The sequence below is a fragment of the Megalobrama amblycephala genome, linkage group LG17 (assembly GCF_018812025.1).
Source record: "Megalobrama amblycephala isolate DHTTF-2021 linkage group LG17, ASM1881202v1, whole genome shotgun sequence".
Lineage (NCBI taxonomy): Eukaryota > Metazoa > Chordata > Actinopteri > Cypriniformes > Xenocyprididae > Megalobrama > Megalobrama amblycephala.
The window spans coordinates 48,488,854-48,505,474 of record NC_063060.1 but is presented as its reverse complement, the minus strand read 5'-3'; positions in this window follow the sequence as shown (position 1 = coordinate 48,505,474).

Genomic DNA, 16,621 nt, shown 5'->3' with positions numbered 1-16,621 from the left:
GTCAAAAACACAGGCAAGGCAGGGAACAAGGAACACGGAGACAAGGGTGAAAACAAGTCTAAACAATACTCAGCAATGTGTGTGTGTTTAGTGTCACTGATGGGAGTGTGAGTGTGTTTTTGGTTCCTAGATGGGGAATTGTGGGAAATGTAGTCCAGAGTGATGTGTGACTACGTGTGCCATGAAAAGGTGATAATGGTGAACTGGTGACCTCTGGTGGGGAGTAGCAGGAAACAGCAGGTGCAGGATATGCCCAAGGAGCAGCTTCCAGATGCTCCTAACAAATCCCAAGAGGCAGGGCAGAGGTGAACAAGGGGGCAGAGTGGAGGACCAGGCCCATGGAGTGGAAGAGGGCCTGCCAACGGAAGCTTAGCAGTTGGCCAGGGCGGAGCAAGTGGCCAAGGTGGTGTTGGCTGGGTAGGTGGCCAGGGTGGTGCAGGCTCATACAGAGGTCTCCAGGGCGGGTCCAAGGACTCTAGGTGCCATGGCAGTTCGGGAGCCTCAGAGAGCCACGGTGGGTTGGGTGCCTCGGAGAGATTCTCCGAAATTTCTTTGGGAGGGTCTGCACTTCTTTGGGCTGGAGCGGATTCTGAAGCCGGATAGTGGAATGGAGCAGGCTCATGGATTGGAGCGGGCTCGTGGAGTGGAACGGGCTCGGCGCCTGGAGCAGAGTCTGGAGCAATGTCAGCGACTGGAGCAGAGTCTGGAGCAATGTCCGCGACTGGAGCAGAGTCTGGAGCAGAGTCTGGAGCAATGTCAGCAACTGGAGCAGAGTCTGGAGCAGAGTCTGGAGCAATGTCAGCGACTGGAGCAGAGTCTGGAGCAATGTCAGCGACTGGAGCAGAGTCTGGAGCAATGTCAGCGACTGGAACAGAGTCAGGAGCGGAGTCTGGAGCAATGTCAGCGACTGGAGCAGAGTCTGGAGCAATGTCAGCGACTGGAGCAGAGTCTGGAGCAATGTCAGCGACGAGCAGAGTCAGGAGCGGAGTCTGGAGCAATGTCAGCGACTGGAGCAGAGTCTGGAGCAATGTCAGCGACTGGAGCAGAGTCTGGAGCAATGTCAGCGACTGGAGCAGAGTCTGGAGCAATGTCAGCGTCTGGAGCAGAGTCTGGAGCAATGTCAGCGATTGGAGCAGAGTCTGGAGCAATGTCAGCGACTGGAGCAGAGTCTGGAGCAATGTCAGCGTCTGGAGCAGAGTCTGGAGCAATGTCAGCGACTGGAGCAGAGTCTGGAGCAATGTCAGCGACTGGAGCGGAGTCTGGAGCGGAGTCTGGAGCAATGTCAGCGACTGGAGCAGAGTCTGGAGCAATGTCAGCGACTGGAGCAGAGTCTGGAGCAATGTCAGCGACTGGAGCAGAGTCTGGAGCAATGTCAGCGACTGGAGCAGAGTCTGGAGCAATGTCAGCAACTGGAGCAGAGTCTGGAGCAATGTCAGCGACTGGAGCAGAGTCTGGAGCAGAGTCTGGAGCAATGTCAGCGACTGGAGCAGAGTCTGGAGCAATGTCAGCAACTGGAGCGAAGTCTGGAGATGACTCTGCGATTGGAGCAGAGGCTGGAGACAACTCGGGCACTGGAGTGTAGTCCGGAGACACTGGCGGAGCGGCCATCTTGTCCGTAGATGCTAGTTTGATGGCCATTATGGGATGAGAATCTGGAAGATCAGCGGAGACGTGACGTGGTTCTGGAAGAACAGTGGAGACATGACGTGGTTCTGGAAGATCAATGGAGACGTGACGTGGTTCTGGAAGAACAGTGGAGATGTGACGTGGTTCTGGAAGAACAGTGGAGACGTGACGTGGTTCTGGAAGATCAATGGAGACGTGACGTGGTTCTGGAAGAACAGTGGAGACGTGACGCGGTTCTGGAAGATTAATGGAGACATGACGTGGTTCTGGAAGAACAGTGGAGATGTGAAGTTGCTCTGGAAGATCAGCGTCATGACATCAGAGCAAGGCGGTCCACACTCAGACACATTTCTAACTGGCATGCATCTTGCAGTGATCACTGGTGATCGGTTCTGCACAGAATTTGCTTATCTCAAATGAGCCTAATGTTGCAGTTAATTAATTAAGTGATTCATTAAGTAATGAAGACAATTATGAAAGACACCTGCTGTTAACAAGCAGAATCACTGAAGGAAAGAGGAACAACAAGAACAGAAAAAAAGAGATGCGGCAAAACGGTGGCCACCCTGTTGATAAACTAATTACTGCAAAAATATTAAATGCATGTGTGACCTGCGCATACAAGTACGCACAGTTACAAAAATCTGGTAGTAAGCGTAGAGTACACATGTGTACTCTTCTGATCACGAAATTTGCGTTACACACTCTGTACGCTGACCCTTTAGTATGAGTAAAAAGTGAACTATACTTTAGGCTTTACGCCAGCCTTACGCTTGCAGTGCGTATGTGGTGCAGGAGCAGCACACGCTCGTGTGCTTTCACATTTGCTGTGTTTGCAGTGTGCAACCAATCCGTGGACGCATACCACAAACACAACATTTATCATTTTTATTTCAAACCCCAAAAGTTTTGTATTTTGTTTTGGTGTAATAATTAACATTACATTTGCCAGTATGACTCTCACTCGGCTTATGAATAAGCATAACTTGCACACAGCCACTTCAAAACTGTTCACGAGCTTCTATAGGTTTGACTTTGGTTGTTATTTGTTAAAATTAAAAAATACAGTGTATCAGGTGTCTGTCCACTGAATGTGACCCTCTGAATTCTCCTCCGTGGTCATATCGGAATGTAAGTATAAAGACAACATTAAAGGTCCCGTTCTTCGTGATCCCATGTTTCAAACTTTAGTTAGTGTGTAATGTTGTTGTTAGAGTATAAATAAAATCTGTAAAATTTTAAAGCTCAAAGTTCAATGCCAAGCGAGATATTTTATTTAACAGAAGTCGCCTACATCGAACGGCCAGTTTGGACTACATCCCTCTACTTCCTTCTTTAATGACGTCACTAAAACAGTTTTTTGACTAACCTCCGCCCACAGGAATACACAAGAGTTGCGTTTGTAGAGTGTGTTTGTCGCCATGTCGTCGAAACGCTGTTATTTTCATCCCGCAGTCCAATCACCGGGTCTGATTCCCGCTCAAATTGATAGGGTAAAATTAAAGACATGTTTACAATAACACTGAGCGCGTGCATCTCCACGTTATGGTAAGAGGCGTGACCTTTCCGGGCACGGTGCACTAAGAGCTGTCGAATCACAACACAGGAACCGCTGGCACAATCAGAACTCGTTACGTATTTCTGAAGGAGGGACTTCATAGAACAAGTAAGTCATCAGCCCGTTTTTATGACAGTGGAAACAGCGGTATACAGATAAGTAAATTAGGTGAAAAATACTGTGTTTTTTTACACGCGAAACATGAACACATGTTATATTGCACACTATAAACACAATCAAAGCTTCAAAAAACCACGAAAAACGGGACCTTTAAAACTACCGTTACATTTACTCCCTTTCAACAAAGAAATGGATTGACTTCTGACAGCTTGTTTATTTATTTGGACATTTTCTACCATATGATGGCTGAAGCAGCAGCTTGTGACACTGTTTCCAGGGTAACTAGATCAACACCAAATGATCATGCAATGGGATAAAATATCTTCTCTTCCCTGCAAACGATACCATGAAGAATGTGAATATTTAACCAAGTCAAAAACAAATTAAGGTGAGAAGGTATCCATATTAATTTCAATATCAGCAGACGCAAAACGCTATAAGTTATGTAAACGATAAAAGCTCCTTGTGGGTTCTCGGGTTGGATTGATTTGAGCAACCATAAACGATGCAAAGCATATGAGATGTGAGCATTTTGAGATTTTGATAGGATTCCTATATAGAAAAATCAGTCCCTGCCCTCCAGGTCATCTCTACATGGCTAGTGTTTCCGTTCACAGTTCACACTGCACATTGGTGGTGGTTGAGGAGATTCCCCCTTCAATATGTAAAGAATGTGCCCAGAAAAGCGCTATATAAATGTAAGGAATTATTCATTATTATGATGCATATTGTACCGTTGCTAAATATGTTACTTTGCACACTCCTCATATTGCAACTCTGTAAAGATGACAGATAATTTACTCAGAATTGCTGTCCTCCAGTAAAACTGACTGCCAAGCTTGTGAGCCTCTTCCTAGAGATGTGAAATAGATTGATACACATGAAAAAGTACACAAAATTTATAATACCATCGCAATTAGCTGTCAGCTGCAAAAAGAAAAATACTAATCAATAAGATTTTTTAAAAAATATAACCAAATTTACGGAAAAGAACCGCACAATCCTGTTTTATTATGTGAATTCGTCATTGCATTTTAATTCTTTGTTGTAGTAAAATTGTGGCCACCTTTTAACATTATTATTCAATTCTTCAGATTATTCACCCTATTTTTCAGATTATAACAAATTAATACAATTTTCTCAAGTTTTAACTTATAGGCAAAGAATGATATAATAAAAAGTGATCAATTTATTAACTAATTTACAAAGAAACGATTTAATTAAAAGTGATCAACAATTTTTAATTCATGGACACTATTTTTTTCTGTGCAGAGCTCAGGATACTGCAATATTCAATAAAAACAAGATTTGGCCATTTTGATTTCATGGTGACTTTAAGAAACTGCACACAGTTTTCAGTCCTGCAGTACCAGTGTAGTATTTAGGATACAGAATTGCTGAACTTTTAAGGGTGTTGTCTTGCTTCTCTGTAACTTGTATTCTTTGAGTGTTTGTCTGAGACTGATTACACAATGTGTGTGTGGGAACACGCACACGGAAACTAAAAACATAGCAGGAATGAGGCTCTTCAGGACCAGGAATGAGGAAGCTCACTGCAAATAAATAAATGCTTTTCTTACTTAGTATTTTTGTTTTCTTTTTGCTTAAGACAAGAAAAATGATCTGCCAATAGGGTAAGAAAAATAATCTTGTTTCTGTCTGAAATCTTGTTCCTTGTTTCAGTCTCAAACAAAAACAAGATTATTTTTCTTACCCCATAAGCAGATCAATTTTGCTTGTTTTAATCAAAAACTCACTTCGTTTTGATTTTTTTCCCCCAGATTACAAGAAAAATATCTTAATTCATTTTACGTATTTAGTAAAAGCATCTGGATTTAAGAATTTTTAGATATTTGGACTGAAAACAACAAAAAATACTAAATAAGAAAAGCAGTTTTTTGCAGTGATACTCGCAGTGGTATAAGGTGTGAAGTTCACTTACAGTGCTCAATATCTCACCATTCACTGATGCATCCAGGTCACACTCAGTCACCATTATGTTTGGCCTAAAACACAACTACTCTAATGTTTACCAGAGAGCGAGGAAGCATTTTAGGGCTGCTGTCCTTGATAAATCTCAGGAGATGCCTGTCCCAGGAGACATCACAGAGGAGGCAGAGCCTGTGGGTGGCGCTCATCATCCCTCCACTGAAGAAATACAGTCAGCTCAGCCTTGAAGGACACACAGAAGACACCCAGGCTATGGCCCGTATGAGAATTTTAATTGTTCCTCTTTCTATGGTAGGTTCAGTCAGTCAGCTGAGGGTCAAATGTTGTAGGGACCTCTTGATATCAAAGGGGACGAACGAGTCTGAAGTGTTTCCTTTCTTGAGTGAGCCTAATGCTGCCTTCACATGCTTTCAGAAATGTGATCAGGTGTATAAATTGAGAAACATCTCCAACTCTTTACCTCTGCCAACCTGATATCAGCGTTAAAGACTTCCAGGTCCAGCCCGCTGTTCATAGCAGCTGTTTCTCACAGAATGAGAGTTGTTTTTGCCTCAATAGCAGCAGAGATGTCCCTTGACATCTTAAGGCTCTGTAAGTGGCATTGCTGATTGTAGTTGAGATCAAAATTGGATTTTAAATTTCAAGTTGTTCAACCTTCATCAGGCAACTGAGGAAATTCAGCAGCACCAGGGTGTTTAATAATGTCTCTACTTATCTCAGGAGGACACTGGTAAGAGATCACAGACAAAAAGTCCACAAAATTAAAGCCCTCAAGCCTGTGAAGCAATTCGCAAATGCCTGGTTTTGGGCGTTTGTCTTGCAGTTTCTCACCACTGGCCATGATGTGAGGATCTTGGAAGAGACCCTGACATGAAAGTGAGAGATTTTCTTGGTGTTTGGTACTGGTTTACACACTGCCATGCCATTTGTTGCCTAAATATAAAATATAACTTTGAAACAGTATTCAAAGTAAACAGTCTGTAATAAAATACGAACATAATCGAACTACACGCAATAGTACAAATAAAAACAACTAACTTGTAAATTTAGTAAGGATGAATCTATATAAGTGATTCAGACAAGAGCGGATTGATTTTTTATTTATTTATTTTGTAGTGAAGTCTGTTTGATTAACATCAGGAACATTATAGGCTCTCACTCATGGAAAAGCCCCAACACACACATCATACAAAAATAAATAAATGAAATGAACAAAAATAAATAAATGAATGCAATGGCTAGAGTGTGGTCTTGCTACTGTATACATCTGAAAATAGAGAAAAACCTCACAAAAAAGGCCATTAAAGGGCACACAAAAGTATTAAAGTAACAACAACAAGAAACAAACCATCTTTAAGCTATTAAGTTGATCTCATGCAACATTTTTATATATAAGGGCTTTTTTCAGCTTTGATTTCTCAACTGGTGTCCATCCATGAAATTTGCCACAGTTCATGACAAACTACAGTTGGGGAGAAAAAAGAGAAAGAAACAGCACTCACATGAACAGAAGGACAAGGCAAAAACTCAAACTATCCTTTGAAAGCCATTATTAAAGGATCAGGATGAAGGGATAGTTCACCCAAAAATGAAAATTCTGTCATTAATTACTCACCCTCATGAAAGGGCAGTTGAAGACTAAAGTAATGATGCTGAAAATTCAGCTTTGGTCACAGGAATAAATTACACTTCACTGTATACTGACATAGAAAACAGCTGTTTTAAATTGGAATAATATTCCACAATGTCACTGTTTTTGTTTGTATTTTTAATCAAACAAATGCAGGCTTGGTGAGCAGATGATACTTCTTTTAAAACATTAAAAAAATCTTACTGACCCCAAACTTTTGAACGGTAGTGTATATATAGTCATACATATCCTATATATGACTATTTCAGTGAGCTAATTAATAGTTCAAAATACATACAAAGGAAGGTCATGTAGGCACGACTCCTTAATGAGCGCACCGCACCCGAACTCAATCAATTTGACTTCCAACGTGTCCTGGTTTATCAGCAGGTTCTCCAGGTTTATATCTCGATGGAAGCCTCTGCGCTCATGTAGCCTGTTGAGAAAAGATTATTTTATTTTATTTTATCATATTTTATTTTTATGCAGTGAACTTCCCAAAACTATTTTTCTAATTATTTTAAGTCAATTAATTTCACTGAGTGTTGGATTCCTGCATGGGTCATGTATTGTTGTGAGTGGGAACCATACATTGTAGTGTTTGTTCGTATGGGACGCTTGTCTGTGTTGCGCACTATTCCATTATGTTAATCTGAAAACCACGCCCACCGGGGGGGAAAACAATCCAACCGTCTCCATTGACTTATTTGTATTGCGTGAGGCTGCCTCCTTGTCTTTTCTGACTTATTACAAAAAATAGAACAATGTCTAAAAGCTGCTGTGTGACAAGGTGTACAGCTAACAAACTAAAAAAACCCAGAAATAAGTTTTTATAAGCTGTCGACCCAAAAAACGAATGTTTAAGGACACAAAAGTGGATACAGGCAGTGAGACAGAGCGCAACGGGTCATATTACTATAAGACATACACTGGAGGGGGTCGTAATCGGCGACAACATATGCTAAACAAACCAACAAAAACAAACCATTCATTATTTTTAACTATGTCAAAGAATTATTTCACCTGTCGCCGATTACGTTCCCCTCCAATGCATTTAGTAATATGACCCGTTGCGCTCTGTCTCACTGCCTGTTTCCACTTTTGTGTCCTTAAACATTTGTTTTTTGGGGTCGACAGCTTATAAAAACTTATTTCTGGGTTTTTAAAGTTTGTTAGCTGTACACCTTGTCACACAGCAGCTTTTAGACATTGTTCTGTTTTTGTAATAAGTCAGAAAAGACAAGGAGGCAGCCTCACGCAATACAAAGTCAATGGAGACGGCTGGATTGTTTTCCCCCCGGTGGGCGTGGTTTTCAGATTATGACGCGTGTCGCTCTGTCTCTATTGGGAGTACGTGAGTTGCGTCAGCCTGAGAGCGCGAGTGGACGCTGACGAGGCACTACGCATTTTTCTCTCTCCCTTCTTCCAGTCATAGTTGGTATGTTTAAAGTTATTTATTTGGTCAAAGTTCATGAAATATAAAACGAAATGTGTTCTGATTTGTTTTACAAATGTATTTTGTGCATTGATCAATTTATGCGAGTTTATGCACTCTTGCCTGAAGCACATGGAGCTAATTAACTCATGGTTTGTGCACAGCGGTTAACGGAAGAATTTAGCGCAACTGATGTTTCACTGATCAAGTGTCCCATGTTTTCCAGGTATGTTCCGTATGTTTTCAGGTATGTTAACTCATTGTATAAAATTATAGAATTTGTGTAATTTGGTTTATAATGTTATAGACTAAATTTGAATATATTATCAATACTATTTTCCTATCCCCTTTTTCTATAATGCATTTAATTGCTTTGCATTGTGTAATGCACTGATTTCACTTCTATAGTGTCATTGTGAATGTGTGTGATGCTTTGGGAGAATGTTTACATTAATTTTATGCATCATTCATTGTTAATAATACAAATTGAGACAACAATTGACACAGTGATATATTATGTCTTTTTATTTTGAATTCTTTATTTTATGGGTTTAAATGCATTACTCAATGTTAAACAAATTGTTGTAATGGCAGCCTGAGAGTGCGAGTGGACGCTGACGAGGCAGGACGCATTTTTCTCTCTCCCTTCTTCCAGTCATAGTTGCGGTTAACGGAAGAAGTTAGCGCAACTGATGTTTCACTGATCAAGTGTCCCATGTTTTTCCAGATCAATAAATACTGTTTCGGAGCTGGCCTGTTGTCTCCAGAGTAAAATTCCTTATGTGCAGAATCGGATCTGCTACACTCACAGTAAATGTTAGTGACGTGAATGACCTGCTGCATAACCTGCCTTGCTGTCCTCTTATCGAGACTTCATCCTTGAAGCTTCATGAAGCTTGAAATGTTCATGCAAGACAAGGGGCGTTCCAGGACCATATCAGGACCGATATATAATTTATATTTATCTTGTCCACAAGAACATCAAAAGTAGAGCTAACTGAAGGATCTTCTATAATCAATTCTCATATCATCATGTGTGATTAGTAATTTTCCGGTATGATCCCGCCTCAGCCAGGTCGTATTTTCCAGCTCCTTTGCGATAAAGGTGGAATTTCTCAGACATCTTCTTTCTCTCCTCTCTCCATGCCTCCTTTCTCCCTTCATCAATCTCCGTCTCATCGAAGCCGATGAGGATGGTTTTCTGCTGTGGCGGTGGTGTATTTGAGCAGTACACAGGGTTTCTGTTCATGTACATGCTCCACACAACTCGCTTTCTTTGGTCGCGAACTTAGTTGTCCCATGATAACACTCATGCTGAAATCAGAATACTCTGAAACTTCAACCTACAAAATGAACAAGTGAGTTTCAAGCCTTTAAATACTCTCAGGCGTGACATCATGTTCAGCGTTCGACTATTAGTGATGTCACGCCATAAGACTCCTACCTGGTATTTTGAATGATAATAGGTTTGTTCGTTGCGCAGACGATGTATGACATCAAAGTACTGATGTCAAACGCTGATTGGTCTGCTCAGCGCAGATGCATCTCAAACAAACTTATACATGTAGGGGTGTGCGATATATGTGACATTTAATTCACATTTAGTGAAAGATACGCGAGAATAAGCCAGTCTCGTTGGAGGAGGAAAATGAAGATTCAAGGTCATTGCACACTGAGTCCGAAATTCGCATGCGAAACTTTCGTACGTCAAAAAATAAATTCGACCCCACGTTATGTCAATCACGCTTGCACACTGCCTCCGAAACTTTCATCCGTCAAAAAAAAAATTCGGAACAGGTTCGATTTTCTGCGTTTTTCGCATCCATAAAAACGCATTTTGAGAGACTTTTTGATAACTCAGAGCCACCGTAAGCGAACGGCAAAATCGAAAATGGAGTCTGAAAAGCTTATATTTTTAGTCTTGCAGCATAAAGCACTGTACGAAAAGCAAAGTGCAGATTATAAAGATATAGAGTACAAAGAGGCTGACGATAGCAGAGAAGCTTGGAAAGGATGGTAGGTATTGACTTCAAAATACAGTGTTTACAAAACGGTCTGCTCAAGTTAGCTAAACAGTAGCTTGTTGCTAATGTCATTCATTCATTAACACTCTGAGGTCTGAAAACGCGCCGGCGCGTTTTGCAGGTTTTTTTTCACATTGCAGCAAAACAGACTTAAAATACTCCGTCATTTTTTGTCATAGAGACATAAGTAATATATCAATTGAAACTATAGAATATCTTCTTTTATTTGTGTACACTCAGAGTAAAAACAAAATGTTGTGCTTTTGTAAAATAAAGAAAACTAACATGATGCGTGATCTCTCCTCTCCCTCTGAACGAAGTCCAATCTGATAGTTCTCAGAAAATGAACTGTAACTTATGAATACTAATGACAAAAAAAATGACACTTACGTCTAAAGAAATGTTGAAATGTCAGGTTTTAAATCGTGCAAGTCAAATCGAAAACAAACCTTCTGTGTTTATGTAATCTGTATGAAAAGAGACACATGTCAGAAGTCCGTGATTCAGCTCATTATCCGCTAATGCGGCCACGCCCACGGAGCCAGCGCTATTCAGACGCAAATTCAGAGGCAATACATGCATTCATCGTCTCAATCGTTTATTTATTGTCTTGAAAAGTGTTTATCTGGATGTAAAAGTCATGGTTAGCGAGCTCTAGAAGACATGCAGTTAGTTCCTGTTTTCTTTTCTTCTATAGATGAATTTTAGATTAGTTTTTGTTTCTTTAGCGCCCTCCGGCTGCAGTATGAATTGGAAACTCCATTCATGGAATAGCCTCTTCTTCTTTTAGATGAATTTGTGGACTAAAAATGCACAGAGAGCGCCCTCCGACTTCAAGGATGAATTGAAAACACCAGCGCTCATAGTAATGACAATGAATATTAAATATAACTCCTCTGTATAGAAAATTGACATAAGCATATGAGAATCCAATATTTCTCCAAATGTGCATGCTTTTAAACTAAAAGCCTATATTCAGACTCTTTGCATCACAGAAATACATTATATTTTAAAGTATAATATAAAACCATTACTTTATATTGTAATAATATTTTTCTGTATGTTTCATATATCATGATGAGCTTGAGACATCACAGAAGGTTTTTTTCACAGCCTACCTGACTGAAATGCCTCATTAATATGCAAGTCATTTCAGCTCATTACTGTGCAATTCTTTTGTCTTCTCAGGTGAGAATGGCCCATTATTCAGTGGTGATTCACGCCTCCACGCATACTGTGTTTCTTGACAAAAAGTGTCTTACAAAAACTAAATCAATATATTGTTTTATATGAAGGAGTAGGCAGCATAATTTTTACATAATTTTGAAGCAAAAACTCTAGTCTACAACCTCCAAAACCCTAAAGTATTGTAAACACAGATTTACTATACTTTTTTTGGCCTTATTTCAGTGACTTAAGTTTTTTGTTTTTTCAATAACCACGCATAAATGTTATTCCTTCAAAAACACAAACATGTACATACATGTTCCTCACATATTATTGTAGCCTAGTTTGTGCTGAATACAGTGTAATGACACTTTTTCCATTAATATGTTTATGAACAACTGAAAAAAGCACAAATGTCAGGGCATGTCAAAACTTCTCCAGGCCCCAAATCAGCCTCAGACTCCAGAGGGTTAATATGCAAGTCATTTCAGGTCATTATTATGTGATTCTTTTGTCTTCTCAGGTGTAAATGACCCATTATTCATGATGATTTCACGCCTCCACGCATACTGTGTTTCCTGACAAAAAGTGTCTTACAAAAACTAAATCAATATATTGTTTTATATGAAGGAGTAGGCAGCATAATGTTTACATAATTCTGAAGCAAAAACTCTGGTCTACAACCTCCAATACCCAGAAGTCTTGTGGACACAGATTTAATATACTTTTTTGGCCTTATTTCAGTGACCACGCATAAACATTATTCCTTCAAAAACACAAACATGTACATACATGTTCCTCACATATTATGGTAGCCTAGTTTGTGCTGAATACAGTGTAATGACACTTGTGTCATTAATGTGTTTATGAACAAATGAAAAAAGCACAAATGTCTGGGCATGTCAAAACTTCTCCAGGCCCCAAATCAGCCTCAGAGGGTTAATGTGAGTAGCAGCCTTTACGGCCTCCTCAATTAGTCTAGGTTGAGCTGAGACTCCTCTTGATTTTAGAGTAAAAATAACATGCTGAGCTTAAGTTCCCTAGTGGTGTTAGACACATACAAATAGCCAGGTGTTGTAGGCTTTCGTAGCTTTATCTAGTTCAAGCTTAGAGCAATCTTTCCACCAAAAGCTCCATCATTATTAAGTCACGGGGTCAAGTGTTGCAAGGCCCTCCTGTAGAATTTCTTCCTGTTGAGGCCTCCATTCCTCTAGAACTGAGTTCAGATGGTTGTTCTTGTCTTGGAGCAAGAGTTTTTCCTCAGGCTTTCACCCTTGAGCCCTTTCTCGGGTTTAGCTCACCTTGCTCCCAGAGCTCTGTGCCCCATATGTGCCCATCACCAGTGATACTCAGGTCGAGCGTATTGAGTACTCCCTCTTTTCAGGGTGAGTTGAGCACGCACCCTTAGAGCTTGAGCATTAGCCCAAGGCCTGTGGCCATGTTATACTAAAGTAGTAGGCCCTAACTTAGGCCTCCTCGTAGGCCCGATCACATAGATTTGTACTCCAATTGTTTTAAGGGTAGAAAGTGATATGCTAAGTACACGGCTTGTAATGGCAACACAAACGTGTATTCCTAGCCTGCAATACCTCTAGTGGCTGTTTCTGCTGGAGTTAGATTTACTACCAAGTAGTTGATCCTCCTTGGGTCTCCTTGAGAGCTATCCTCTGGGTTAAGCTAGGTTCCTGAGTGTCCAAGTTCATTAAAGTTGAGCAGACAGTTATCAGGTAGCTCAGGCTCCAGTGGAGTCTCCTTGATACTAGCCCTAGAATTCTAGATCTGCTACCAAGTAATTGGCCCTTGATCGGGCCACCTTGAAGGTGATCCTCTGCATTGAGTAGGTCCTTAACACTTCCAGCTAAGTTAGTATCCTGACTCCCTAGAGTCATATCAGAGTGTAGGCTCTTCAGGAGCCTTTCTGGTACTTGCATTGAGCTTGGTTAATACTCGTCTCGGTTGAGTCTAGTTGGTACTCTCCTCTCTTTGAGGGTCATTCTTTAGAGTACAGCGCTTCCAAATAGGGAACGAGACACTGCGTCTCACAGCTATGCCTCAGGGCCACCTGCTAAATAGTCCCTTTAGATGATAAATGGATGACTTGTTCTCTAGGCACCCCTTATGTGCATTCGGGTCGCACTAGTAGTGATGTCATAGGCTGTTGCCGGCCAATATGATTGCCGTGATTTGATAGCGTTTCAGACACCGGTTCCTGTCGAGGCGTTCTCCATAGCGTGTTAGACGCAGTGTCTTGTTCCCTGTTCTCAGGGAACCATGGTTATATATGTAACCTGAGATGTTTTTCTTACAAGAGTAGCATTGTGCCATCTTTGAACCCATTTGTCTTGGGTTAACTGCCTAAATTTGACAATGTTGTAGGAGTTCTTACTCTAGTTGGGACCGTCTCATACAACTGTGCTTTGTTTTAGTAGTATGTGGAGGATATAGGTTGATACACTGACAGTCTCTGTTTTTATGGTGTTGACTGGACCTCTTGTGGAATTTTGCCATTCACATATCATGTCACATAATCTTTTTTGTAATAATAATAATAATAAGTGTTATTTATATAGTGGCATTCCAGGGCTCAAGGACGCTTTGCAATGTACAATTATCAAGGAAGAGATAATACAAGTAGACAATGATGAAAGACAATAATGGACAGAGAAGCAAACAGAAGAATAGAGTCAAGTACAAAAATACAAAACAGGACTTAAGAGGCATAACATAACATTCAGAGAAATATTAGTAATAATACAGAGCAATCAATTAATCAAATCAGAGGTATAACATTCAGAAAACAGGTGAGTTTTGAGTAATGATTTAAATTCTGAGATATTATTAACACAACAGAGTGAGCAGGGGAGAGAATTGATAACACTGAAGAGTACACTGTAAATGAGAAGTACATACATTTAAGTGTGTAGCAAAAGAGTATGCACGATATATATATAGGCATAAATATAGAACAGAAATATAATTATAATACAGAAAGAAAAAGACAGGAAACACTGTACTGGAGCCTTTTTATTTATTTGTAGACTGACAATGTCACACAATACTGTCAGCTGAATGCAACAGTACCCATCCTGAGGCTGTTTCTGGACAGAGAATCTGACCTCCGCCCCTATCTTGCACCTGACCAGACAATCCATAGTCAACCTCATAGCTGCACTTCCTTATGAGGTTGACCCTGGATGGTCAAAAGACATCGAAGGTGGTCATGTTTCTTTTATGGCTGGCACCATGCTGCATTCTATCGGGTTGTTGCCTTAACCTTTGGGATCTCCAAGTCAACCAGTGCACAGGGTTGTGCACAAAGTCAGCAGGGCTGTCCTTGCCCTGCTAAAAAATATGGTGCGTCTCCCTCAGGGTGAAGAGCTGGAGGAGATTGGTGCAGGGTTTGCCAGGCTGGCAGGATCTCCTGCTTTTCACATGGCAGTCAGGAGCCATCGAACGGATGCCACATCCGAAATAAAGCACCCTGCCATCAATGCAGCCTGTTATTTTAACAGGAAACTGTTCCATTCTGTGCAGCTCCAGGCTGTATGTGACCACAGAGGGAAGTTTCTGGACATCTGTGTCGGCTTTCCTGGGTCTGTCCATGACGTGAGGACCCTTCAAGAACAGTACCATTTACAGCAGGCAGTTGTATCCAACCTGAGGGCCAGGTGCATCTTGGGAGATGGTGGGTACCCCTGCCTGACATCACCCAATTACCATCATGACACCCTTACCGTGAGCCTGTTGCCTCTCCAGTTGAGGCCCGCTACAACAGGTATCATTCCAGGGCCTTCGGGATGCTGAAGACCCGCTGGAGGTCCATCTTTTTTAAAACTCTAGAGGTGAGCCCAGACTTCTCTCCCATCGTCATTACATGTTGTGTAATTCTAAACAACATGTGCTTTGCAACCGGTGACATAATTGAATGCAGAAGTCAATGACGATTATGTCAACGAGGACAACGGCGAAGCCAGAGAAGTAGTGTGTGGGGATACCTTTAGGAACCGTCTGGCAACAGCAGTTTCGGCACCAGATATCCACGTCCACATACTGCACTAATAGAACATGATTATGTTTAGAAACATGTTACAAAGTTCTATAAATGTTCTGTTCTAATATAAATCACACCCCCAGTTAAACAAATTCATAATATATTAACTAATGGTCATAGTAATTTTTCTGGCATTATTAAAAATATTCAAATCAACATACAATTTGTCATGGGTTTTCATTATATCATAGTAACACTGGTTTACATCTGGTTATAGCTCTAAAATTTGCAAAATTATAGCTGAGGGCAGAAACATGAAATCCTATGGAAGTGGGAAGACTGTATTAAAAAAGAAATTATTGCAAAACACAAATAATCATTACCTCCTCCTGTCCTGGGGTGCCTTTGAACAAATCAACTAGCTAGTCACGACTGTTTCCCGAAACCGTGTTGTTGCAAACTTGTCGTTCAACCATGTTGGTGAATGACGTCATGCATGTGGTGGAGTAATAGCTTCTTTAAATGAATCTGTTTGAGATCAAATTAATGCTAGAATTACTGCTATAAATTACGGACATGGCATTAGAGGACTAATTCTCATTTTCCTCAGTTAACCTTTGCTTTAACTTCCAGATGAAATTAAATGCTTATTCTGATGTACTAGAGCACGTATGCACCATGCGCACTCTTCAAAAATGGTGCTTTAAATCTCTTGACAAACTAAAGTATATAAATGACATTTGTATATATTCGAAATAAAAAAATATACATTGTACTTAATGTCAGCCAATTGCTTATTTTGCTCAAGATAACGATTTATTAAGTCCACATGTCATAAAAACAGGAAACTATGCTTCTAACTACAGCTCGAGAGCTGGCGATCCATCCACACAAGTTTGCAATGCAGTTTGCGAATGTTCATTTGAAATATGGTTTCGGGAAACACCAAATCGTTGAACTATGTAAGTAACAACGGAACTTGTGATGTTAGTTGGCTAACGATGCTTTTAAGAAACGCACCCCACATGGCTGGTTCTCCTAATGAGTTGTGGGGAAAAAAAAAACAAAAAACATACTATCAATTGTCAGCATCTGAATACAGAGCCAATCAATATATATA